This window comes from Puma concolor, chromosome B3 (genome assembly GCF_028749965.1).
Source record: "Puma concolor isolate L17-30 chromosome B3, mPumCon1.1.hap2, whole genome shotgun sequence".
NCBI classification, from domain to species: domain Eukaryota; kingdom Metazoa; phylum Chordata; class Mammalia; order Carnivora; family Felidae; genus Puma; species Puma concolor.
Window position 1 is genome coordinate 80,956,669 of NC_141672.1, and position 12,251 is coordinate 80,968,919.

Genomic DNA, 12,251 nt, shown 5'->3' on the forward strand with positions numbered 1-12,251 from the left:
AAAAGATCAAAAGGTTCAGGCCCCAAACAAATGTCTTGTTGCCCTCTGGGGTAGCGTAGCTCTGACCCTCATATTCTGCCATGGCCACAGCCAGCTGGACCCGGTAACTCCAGACTCAGAAGATTTCAGCCTTGCCTCTCTCTGAGCCAGATGCCAACATGGCCTACTGAGCCACAGCTGGGCTGTGCTGAACGGGGAAAGAACATCAGGCTGGCTGCCTGCCGTCTTGCCGCTTCAGGGTAGCTTGAGATGAGTGGGCTGAACAAGCCAACCTGGCAACAGCTCTTCCTGCCTTTGGGGAGGAGGAGGCAGAAAGGGAGAGAAAAAGGGGGCCCTGGAGAGCCCAGATCCGGCCCTACCTGGGGATTCCATGGGTGCCTGTGTGTCAATAGACACCAGCCCTTTGCCATTACTTAGCATCAAGCCTCACGTTATAGTTAATAATAATGATTAAAAAAAACCCAATTACTGAAATCCATGCAGCTGGATTGCTACTCAGAAGGGGTGAAGGAGTCAGCTTGTATTTTAAATCAGGATCCATGGCAGACCAGCTTGACAAGGCTTCTAGGCACAGGGGATATAAGGCAGCATCGGCTTTATCAAGTCTGATTTGATTAGTTTCTCCAGTCGATTCTGTGCACTCTGGTCACAGGATAAATCACCCTTCTCTCTTGATGTTCTGCTCTTTTCCTGTTGATTTAAAAATAGTGACCTTATTTCCCTGTCAAATGGTTATTGGACTTCCCTAATGGTGTTCATGTGGAGAACCCATGGGGTCTCCTGCTATATCCTCAGATGCCAAATCCCTTCTCTGGCTAAAAGAAAATTGACCTAACTCTGTAGCCAAAGGGTTGTTTTACTTCACCCTTTTGTGCCCAAATGCAACCCCTGGGAGTCCTTTAATCACAGGAAAGGAAGTTTTAGAATGATGTTTTCTTGGCCTTCCTCGACTCACTTAGAAATGTAGTTCACATGCCTAACCATTTAGAACTCTGCAGTTTTTCTTCCTTTTTAAAACATTTTTTAAAAAGGAAGCAGTATTTTATTTTTTATTTTTTTAAAGTTTTTATTTATTTATTTTTATGTATGTATGTATTTATTTTGAGAGAGAGAGAAAAGGGGAGAGGCAGAGATAGAGGAAGGGAGAGAGAATTCCAAGCAGGCTCTGAACTGTCAATGCAGAGCCCAACGCGGGGCTTAAACTCACGAACTGTGAGATCATGACCTGAGCTGAAACCAAGAGGCAGATGACAACTATACAGTTCTTCTGGGCTATGAAGGACCTTAGGGACAATCAAGTTGGACCATTTCATTCCACAAGAAGGAGCTGAGGGCCAAGATAGGGGAAGCCCTCACCTTGCCAGGTCATCCAGTGGGTTGGAGATGTGACTTGGGAGGATATCCATGGTTTCAAGGGAAAGTTACTGGTCAAAACTTAAATATGAATAATAAAGGAAGATTGCTGATCTTTTAAATACTTCACCATTAGAGAAAAAAGAAAAAGACTTGCCTTAAAAATTCTTTAACTAAAGTTTTCATTTAAAAATATGATCAGAGGCACCTGGGTAGCTCAGTTGGTTAAGCCTCCCGCTCTTGGTTTTGGCTCAGGTCATGATCTTGGCGTTCATGGGTTCAAGCCTCAAGTTGGGCTCTGTGCTGATGTGTGGAGTCTGTTTGGGATTCTCTCTCTCTCTCTCTCTCTCTCTCTCTGCCCCTCCCCCCTGTTTGCATGTACATGCACACACACTCTCTCTCTCAAAATAAATAAACTTAAAATATATATAACCCAATTTACCAAAGTTACATTTTTTTTTTATTTTTTTTAATTTTTTTTTTTATTTTTAAAAAAATTTTTTTTTTCAACGTTTTATTTATTTTTGGGACAGAGAGAGACAGAGCATGAACGGGGGAGGGGCAGAGAGAGAGGGAGACACAGAATCGGAAACAGGCTCCAGGCTCCGAGCCATCAGCCCGACGCGGGGCTCGAACTCACGGACCGCGAGATCGTGACCTGGCTGAAGTCGGACGCTTAACCGACTGCGCCACCCAGGCGCCCCAACCAAAGTTACATTTAAAAAGAAATTTTCAAGAGCAACTCTTTCCAACTGAGACAATCTTCTCACTTTCTTCCCACTCCCATTCCAACTCCATTTCCCTGGCTCACGACCAGCCCTGGATCCTCCCTGCTCCTCTGTCAGGATTGCCCTTCGTGGTACTATTCATTAAATAGATCCTCTCCATCTGTTGATTTCAGCATTGGTTCCACCTTCTTGAGTCTCCATTGTTACCAACCCATACTGATTTCTTCCTTTTCTGATCACGATGCTCTCACACTGCCCATCTGTATCCTGATTCTTCTTGATTCCTGATGTATGTCATAGTTCCTAAACTAGACTGGAAACTTACTAAATAGTGACCATGACCTATTTTTAATGGTGGCTCCATAATTACTAACATGATGCTGGGTGTATAGGAGACACCAGTGGTGTGCTGGTAAAGTGGTTTTCTAAAGAAAAAAGTCTTGATTTCCACCATTTGCTTATTTTTTGGTGGTATAAGTGTTCCCAACATAGCTACTAACATGATGTCACTAAATGTGAAATTGAGAAGAGATGTCCAGAACTGGCTCTCTTAAGCCTATACAAGCCCATTCCAGCACACCACTGGTAGATGATAAACAGATGTCTGGCCCTGTCACATGCATTGTGTGAAGGGTATGTCAGTAGTCCTAGGGTTGAAGGAGATACGGCTTGTGAATGTTTAGAGTACATTCAATACAAGTGGTCATCATATTCCTCATTCATTCATTCATTTAAAAATTGTTGAACATTTACAATGTGTTAGGTACTATTCCAGGCACTAGAACTTGCAGTTAAATATTAAGCAAACAAACAAAAGAACATAGAGATCATCATTACTTAATTATAAATTGTAGTATCTGTTATGAAGAAAATACAGGGTGTTAAGAGATTATAAGAGGTGGGAATGAGTGATTTGGGAGTGGTTTCTCTAAAGAATTAATATTTCAACTGCTACCTGAAGGATAGATGAGCAGGTGAAGGACAGGGGCAATTGCAGAAGAGGGGACAGTGTGTGCAGAGGGCCTGAGGCAGGAAAGATCTTGACCATGTAACGAAGTAAGAGAAGGGCTGTGTAATAGAGAGTTACATGGGAGAATGGAAGGAAGGATGGTTTGACAGATGGGCAGGACTCAGATGACACAGGGCCTTGTAGACCATGTTCAAAAGCTTGGGTTCTATTTTAAGTTCAAAGGGAAATTATTTCTTATTTTCAAGCAAGGAAGTGACATAGTTTGATTTCTGTTTTAAAAATATTACTGATTGCTGTATGAGAAATGGATTGGTGGGTAGGGTGGAAGTAAGAGCAAAATTAGAAATGCGGAGACCAATGAGGAAACTATGGCAAGAAAAGAGGTGAAGTGTGATGGTGGTTTGGCCTAGGGTAGTAGCACTGGAGACTGAGTAAAGTGAACACACTTGACATAGGTATTGGAGGTGGAGTCAACAGGACTTGATCAGGGAGCAATCGAATGAATGGAGTTGCCATTTACCTGAGTGGGGCATATTAAGGGAGTGTCTTTTTCTTGATGCGAGAGAGATATCCCAACATTCAAAGATCAATTCAAGATGGATAAGCCAGTAAAGAATAGAGGAGGGATGTCCTCTAAAAGAAAAAAAAAAAAAAAAAAAGGAGGAAAAGCCAAGAGAGTAGATGTGTTATCAGGGACGCCAAACTCACAGTCTTTCAAAGACAAGGGAGACAGAACTGTGTCTCAAGCTGCTAAAATGTTGAGGAAGGTGAGAAATGAAAGTCTCCGTTAGCTTTAGCAATAAAGAAGCCACTGATGACCTTCATAACGAGTATTTTTGGTGGAGGGGTAGAGGTGCTGAAGGCAGGCTAGCAAAGGGGAATAAATGCAGATGGCAACTCCTCAGAGAAACTTCTCTGTGAAGGGGAGCTGAAAGGGAGCGCAGACCCCGGAGGAGGACATGGCGTAAATGGAGGCACATTTTTTTTTTTTTTTGAGATGGGTATACCATGACATATCTGAAAGCTCGGGAAGGATGAGAAGGATCTGAAAGAGAGCGAAGGATGAAAGATGGCAGAAGAGAGTCAAAGGTGCGAGTGCTGGAAGGTGTCAGGTGGGGCAGGAACCCACCACACATGCAAGGATGAACAGTTGATAGCCCTCCCCCAACCAGTATGACTTAGAGACAGTTTTCCAAAGGAGTGGCTAAACCACTGATGTTATCTAAAGAGAGATGAGAGCCTGTTAATCCATATTATTTTCTTCTCAAATTCCAAGATTTAGAGTGCAATTAGAATAAAGCTGTTTGGCAGCCTGATGGATCTGTTTTGTTCAGCATTATTTACTTGTCTCTCACCTGTTTTTCTGTTTCAGTAGAACCCAGCAATATAATCTAGGGTTTGTATGCTGGGCTTGTCATGGGGTAATGGAGATTCTCTTAATTCTTCATGTTGACACGGATCACATTCTTTGGGATGGGAGACTGAGGGCAGTGCTAGGGGGCTGGTAGGTTTAGTAGAGAAAAAGTAAAGGAATTCCCTTCTGAGACCTTCCACTTTCTCTAAAAAGCATAAGGCAAGGTCATTAACTTAGATGGAGGGGACTAGACAAAATAATTGAGGACTCCAAGAGAAAGGATGGGATCTGACACAAACACTGTAGAGAGTGGGAGGTGGAGTTCATTTTTTTCAGAGTAACGAAAAGCAGTAGAGTTCTTTGCAGTAAATCTTCACATTTTCTCAGACCCATTCCTCTCCATGCAGGGATTAAATTTCTGTTGTTGGGCCAGTTGTCCGAGAGGCACTTTTTCCTCCAGTTGGATGGGATCTCTGGAAAAGTATGTACATCTTCTCCAAATCAGGTATGTTGGTCTCAGTGATGTGTATTCATGGGCTTTCCAAGAGACACTCACCATTCGCTCTTCTGTCCTCCTCACACATCCCCTCTATGCTCCTCTGGACCCCTCCTCCACGGTTTTATCTCATCTCTTCTGTGTCAGACTCTAGCTTGCAACTGCTTCTCAAAGCATCATCTGAGGGATTGGTGGTCACCTGGGAAGCATTTATTCCCCCTTGTGAAAGGAAAAGGAACTCACACCAGAACATGAACGAACTGTTGCTAAGTGTGCTGTTCAGTTAACATTGTTTTCAGTGCAAGATCTTCTCAATGAAGGGGGTGCTTGGGTGGCTCAGTCAATTAAGCGTCCTACTGTGGGTTAGGTCATGATCTCGCAGTTTGTGAGTTCGAGCCCCGGCATCAGGCTATCTGCTATCAGCACAGAGGCCATTTCAGATCCTGATCCTCTGTCTCCCACCCTCTCTGCCCAGTTCCCTCTCACGGTCTCTGTTTCTCTCAAAAATAAATAAACATTAAAAAAAAAAAAGTATCGGGGCACCTGGGTGGCTCAGTTGGTTAAGCATCCGACTTCGGCTCAGGTCATGATCTCACGGTCTGTGAGCCTGAGCCCCGCGTGGGGCTCTGTGCTGACAGCTCGGAGCCTGGAGCCTGTTTCAGATTCTGTGTCTCCCTCTTTCTCTCTCCTCCGCAGCTCATGCTCTGTCTCTCTCTTCTCAAAAACAAATAAACGTTAAAAAAGCATTTTTAAGAAAAAGTGCAACACTTAAAAAAAAAATCTTCTCAATGAAGGAAGCATCTCATTGATTTCCATTGTGATGCAATGGAAATCCTTTTCTGTCCGAGACCACCACAGACAGTTCCCTGAGCAGTTCTGTGCAGTGGTTTCTAAACTACAGATCATGGTCCATCAGTTGGTTGAGGGCAATCAGCTCTTTAAGAGAGAGAGAGAGAGAGAGAGAGAGAGAGAGAGAGAGAAAGAGATCAGAGTAGAAAATATCAGTGTGCATTATACGTAATAATTGTACATGTAATGATGAATGTTCCATGAAATTTTTGTTTCATTCACATATATATGGAAGTGTGTTTGTGGGTCACTACGAAAAATGTATTTCTCACTGTAGGTCAAGGTCCAAAACATTTGAGAAACACTAGTTTCCAGTACTTCCTATTGCAACAAAACCTTCTTGAGCCTACTTCTCCCCTCCCTTGCTCAGGCTGTTTCTTCTCTGTAGCCACCTAAGGAGCTTCCTTTCCAAGCACAAATGTTCTATGCTAAATCCCAACATAAAGAACAACAGTGACATTTCCTAGTTCTCTTGTCTGCCACTAGAGAAGAAACAGAGTTTCTCATTTTCCCAGAATTAAGAACTTATTTTGATTTGTGTTTCTGCAGCAAAAATGTGCTGAAAAAAAAATGTTGCATAAGATTGGTCAGGACAGACATTCAAAGTCTCGTATTATAATCTGAGAAGAGTTTAGGAATACAAAGCTAAAGATATCTTTTTCTGATTTGGGAACAGCAAAGCTTACCTTGTCGTTCAGTGTCCAAACAAGGGAGGATCAAAGTTTGGAGGCAGGTAGGGCAGCAGATAAACAAAAGTTGCTGCTAGTCAAAATTTCAGATTAACAACACCACTTTTTTTTTTTAGTATAACTATGTCTGATTCAATATTTGGAGTAACAAAACATATTAATTTTTTATCTAAAATTTAAATTTAACAGGGCATCTTGAATTTTTATCTTCTAAGCCTGGAAATCCTAATGAGGTGGGAAGTTTATACATTTTGGGGGAGGGGTCCTCTTTAAGTAAGAGAATACCAAAGTACTTTGAAAAAATGAAAGATCTCTCCCAACAGCTTGGAAAAGACTATGAAAGTGAGGGGCTCTGATACTATGCTTCATGAACTTAATGGGAAATTCTCTCTGTGTCATGTCTCGATGTAAGGAGGAAACATTTTTGTCAGCCCTAAGGAAAGGCAAATAGAGAGCAACTTCTATCCCATTTGAGGATGGGGAATTTTAATGACTGTCAGAGCATCTGATATTGAAGGAGAAACAGGTGCTCCCTGTTCCTATCAGATGATGAAGGGAGGGAGGGAAACGGGAGGGAAGAAGGAAGGAAGATCCAGAAACTCATAAATACAGAATCCCGACAACAAAACCCTATTCGTTTCCATACACGTGGCTCGAAACAGTGGCTTTTCAAAAATATGGTTTGCTTACTTCTGGGGTCAGGAAGAGTTTGCCATCTGTACACAGCATCGAAAGCTTTGAGAAGATAATCTTTCAGGCTCAACTTCCCTATAACCTTTCCCTAAATACTTTGCCTGAGAACGTCTCTGCTGTCACAGTCTCCTGTTACCTCCATCTTCATGACAGACACTCTCCCATGTGAACAGAAAGGCACACTAATCACCGTTAATGCTACCAAGCCCTTTGCTCTAGGAGTAAAAACAAATGGTCAACTCAAGCACACATCCCTCCGAGGGAGGGTCCCCTGGCAGGAAGCCAAGAAGGGTTGGATGAGAAATATTGAAGAGTGCGGTGGTTTTATGTCATCCAGGTGACACTCTGTTCTCTCTCATTCTCTCTCTCACACTTAGGAGAAGGTTGTCAAGGGGAAATGCATATTAAATAGGGTAGCTGAAGTTTTTAAATTACTTTTTTTTTTCTGACACAAAGCATTCCTGATTTCCTTATTAGTTTGATAATGAGGACTCCCTTTGTCAATTAGTTTATGTGGTAGATGCTGTCAATATATTGCACTAAATCTGTAACTTCAAGGTTTTGTTGAAAAGATCTTGAATGCACATAGACAACATACTGTATGTCAGAAACTACATCCTTTGCAACTACAAAAATGCATGGTAAAATTTGTAAATTTAAACTGTCAGAGGGGCACCTGGGTGGCTCATTCAGTTAAGCGTCCAACTTCAGCTTAGGTCATGATCTCGCGGTTTTTGCAGTTTGTGGGATCGAGCCCTGCGTTGGGGTCTGTGCGTCGGGGTCTGTGCTGACAGCTCAGAGCCTGGAGCCTGCTTTGGATTCTGTGTCTCCCCTCTCTCTGACCCTCCCATGCTCATGCTCTCTCTTTGTCTCTCAATAATAAATAAATGTTAAAAAAAATTTTTTTTTAAAACTGTCAGAGGTATATAGTTTTTCATAATTCTTTAAGCAGGTACAGGAGGAAAACATTTTGAAGAAATTGCCATGGACTTTGTTGTATTTTAGTGATGCTTCCTTTATTCCAAGGCTGCTCTCATTGCTCATGTCAGTGATCCGATAAAGGGAGCTGGAGAGAATCTTCTTAGGGGAGGCTGAAGTTAGTTGTGTATCTGAGGACTGGGTTGAGCTTATAAACTTGGACAAGCCTATCCTGACCTGTAATGGCATAGCGCATCTCTATTGTTGTGATATAAAGCATCTCCGTTTGCTTTTGGTTCTGATATTTAGAAGCATTCCACGGAAGTAAAAGGACACCAGTGATACCTTTCTCTCTCTAAGCATGATGCCACTTGGCTGTGGATGCCAGGAATTGCCGTGGTTCTGTGCTATCTTGGTCCCCTTTTTATGTCTTCAGATTGCACAATGTGAGATTTAGAATGAAGACGTTCCATAATAGTAAAGGATCCCTTTGCTGAAAGGCTTCTTGCTCCTTGCCTGGTTGGCTTTACACCTAATGCAGCCCCTTTCTGGCTAGGATTCCACCAGGAAAATAATAGCCACTTCAGATAGGGCACACTTCGTTTCTGGCACTGCTGGACCCCTGCAGCATGCCAACTACACAATGAAACATGAAAAAATTCTACGTGGTTATATTTGAAGAGACTGAAGTCAAGCCTGCTTTCTGAGAGCCAAATACCAAGAGGTTTATAAAACCAATGAAACAGAGGACCTTGTGCCCCAATGTGCCTGGATTGTCACTAGGTTGTCAGGGAGTTTCTCTGAGTACTTATTGCCCTGGCTCCACTTGACCTTAGTAGACTTGTGAGGATATCAAAAGTCAATTAAAAAAAAATCAATACTATTAATGGACCTTTAGCAAATGGTCAGGCTTAAGGTAAAAACGTCCAGTGTGGCTTACTGCCTATTATTCAAATGCAACTTTTAAAATTTGTAATCATTCAATATGTTTCTCCAATAGGATTGTGTCCTAATGAGTTATTGGGGGAGGAAAGAAATCCTGGTGTACTGAAAAAAAATGGAAGCTTTGGTGTCAGACAGACTCTGATTAAAACCTTGGTTATTGGGACGCCTGGGTGGCTCAGTTGATTAAGCATCCGACTTCGGCTCAGGTCGTGATCTTGCAGTTGGTGAGTTAGAGTCCTGCATTGGGCTCTGTGTTAACAGTGTGGAGCCTGGAGCCTATTTCAGATTCTGTGTGTGTGTCTCTCTCTCTGCCCCTCCCCCACTTGCACTCTGTCTCTCTCAAAAATAAATAAACACAAAAAAACTTAAAAAAAACCCAGGTATTAAATCTCTTTGGGTTGCAGTGTACTTATTTGTAAAAAAGAAAAAAAAAGATTATCTCTATCTGTGGTCATTATGGGGATTAGAGAAGATGTAGGTAAATATTTGGCCTAGTCCCTGATGCATATTGAGGATCAATAAATTACTGCCCTTATGCTAATAATAATAATAATAATAATAACAACAACCAGAGATGAGGTGTCAAATTTGCTTAACCATATTGAGAATCTAAAAGAGAAGCACAGTTGAGATAAGCAATAAAGAGATATAATATTATGGAGAAAACCATAATGACTAGGTTTCCTTCATTTTCCATTTCAACATGTATCACATTTACTGAGAAGAGAAACTATCATTTGGGAATGAAGCCCAGAGAGTAACTTCCACAAGGAGGGCACATCTCCAAATCACATCTGGCCTGGGAAGAGATTCAAATTTTAACATGCACTTCCAGGGGCCAAAAACTTTTCTTTCTTCCTACTGCTGGGTAACATGATAGAAATATAGAACAGCTGGTGATTGCTGATCTGCTCATCAGGGAAAAGCAAGTCAAAAAGGAGGCAGAAACATTCTATGAATGGAGTTCCTCATTTCCCTTGGTATAAACTCGGAGCTGAGCACCTTCCCAACTGAACACACTCCTATCACTGTAAATCTCTTCATCAGTGTGGCTTATTATTACCAGGAATTGGGACTGATTCACACTACAGACCCAATAAGGAAATAACTGGTTTGCTGAAATCTCCAGCAAACTAAAGCAAAGGAAAGTGCCCACTCAAACTTCTATCTCCATAAAAATAAACTTAGTGAATGATTCTGAATCTTTCAACTTACTGAGAAGATCTAAAATCGGATCAATATATTTTCTAAATGGCACCCTCCAAAAAAAAAATTAACTATAGTTAGTTGGTCATTGAGGATGTTGTAGTAAATATATTGGTGGTCCCTGTGTTGTGCTGATAATGTTTACCAATGGGCAATCCAGGGGCAGGTGTATATATATATATATATATATATATATATATATATAGTTATTCATGCTGTATATAGTATATGTGCTACATGTATCAGTACTTTACATGATAGATTTTACTAATATAAAGGGCGTGTAACACAAAACTTATAAATAATAATAAAATATACAATATTTTTAATAATTTATATATATATATATTTTTTTTTTTTGAGAGAGAGAGAGAGACAGAGACAGAGACAGAGCACGAGTAGTGGAGGGGCAGAGAGAGAGGGGGACACAGAAACCAAAGCAGGCTCCAGGCTCTGAGCCGTCAGCACAGAGCCAGACGTGGGGCTTGAACTCACAAACCGCAAGATCAGGACCTGAGCCCAAATCAGTTGCTCAACCAATTGAGCCACCCAGGTGCCCCTGCAGTATTTTTTATTGCGAATTTCATAAAACCAATTGATTCTCACAGAATGCTTTTGTTGATTTTTTTTCTGAACTCCTGTACCCATGATTATTCTATGGTTGCTGGTAACAAATGAATGTAACTCTGACCTGAACGTTGGTTGCTATGCTCATTTATGTTAATGAGTAATATGGAAGTGAAACAAGGAAGATTTTTGTCAAAACTTAACTCATTTATCAATGATGCAAATGACTTTGCTGCTTCAAATAATGGCTTTTGAAACCTGGAAGACCATTTCTTCAGTATTTTGTGCTATTCACAATATAATGGCTACAGGTAAAACACATTTTTAGTTCTAATATACACTGATAACATTTTCTCCATCACTTTCTTAAATGATAATCAGCCAAGCCATAAATCAAGCCCTGATTTGTATCATTTCACTGTTTCCATGGTGTAAATACTCATACCATGGCTCTTTTCAAGTGATCAGTGTGATATCACTGAATACAGGGTTGAGAGTGCACAGTAGTTCTCCATTACGTAGTATTTCTACCATACAGATACAACTGTAAATAACATCAAAAGCATAGATAATAGTGTGATGTAATAAAAATAATTAGGAAGTAGTGACTTTACCTTTCCTTTAATACACTTTATTTTTTCATGTTTATTTATTTATTTTTGAGAGAGAGAGAGAGAGAGAGAGTGAGTGAGAACAAGCAGGAGAGGGGCAGAGAGAGAGAGGGAGAGAGAATCCCAAGCCAGCTCCAAGCTTAGCATGGAGCCCAACAGGGGCTCGATCTAATGAACTGTGAGATCATGACCTGAGCCGAAATCAAGAGTCAGACACTTACCTGAGTGAGCCACCCAGGTGCCCCTAATATACTTTAATTGAAAGCTTATTATAATTTAATTTTTGATAATGATTGTGTTGAACCCTAGCGCTCAAAATTCCTAACTTTAACAGTTGGCTCTTACAAACCTGCACAAGGCAGCCCCAGTCCACCACTGATCGTCTATCTGATGCTCATCCTTCATTCTTCCTTCTTTTATGTTCAAATATCTCACCTCCTTCATCATCACCATACATGACCTTGAGGAAACTGATATTGTCCTCAGCTCTGGGGCAATTTGCAGCCCTCATGGCAATCCCATCTCCTCGCATAGTTGAAGAAATGCCATGTAACTCAATTCTGGTTAATTCCGGTGTCAGGTGGTCTTCTGAAGAAGTTATAGAATAAGTTTCCACATTCCCGTAGGCATTTATTCTCTCCAGATATTGTCATAACTGAAGGGGCTCAGGAATGGTCACAGCCATTCTCCTACTGGCCCGAAGATGAAATCAACTCATAAAAGAAGGCAGAGCATCACAGAGAGAGGTGGAGCTGAGACCCCAACATGCCAAGCCTAGAGCCCACCCAATGGCTGGTCCTCTAACTACATGAGATAAGAAATGTCCTTCTTGTTGAAGCTAGTTTGAGCTGGAGTTTTTATTTGCAGCTGGA

General features: G+C 41.3%; 1 long non-coding RNA gene across 1 annotated transcript; it reads right to left on the reverse strand.

Annotated features, from left to right (window-relative positions):
- Positions 1 to 474: 474 nt before the first annotated feature.
- Positions 475 to 12,027, reverse strand: LOC147580156 (uncharacterized). The gene is made up of 2 exons (XR_015251890.1): positions 11,729 to 12,027; positions 475 to 690 (listed from the first exon to the last, which is right to left on the reverse strand). It is a non-coding gene; the product is annotated as an uncharacterized LOC147580156 (long non-coding RNA).
- Positions 12,028 to 12,251: the final 224 nt, after the last annotated feature.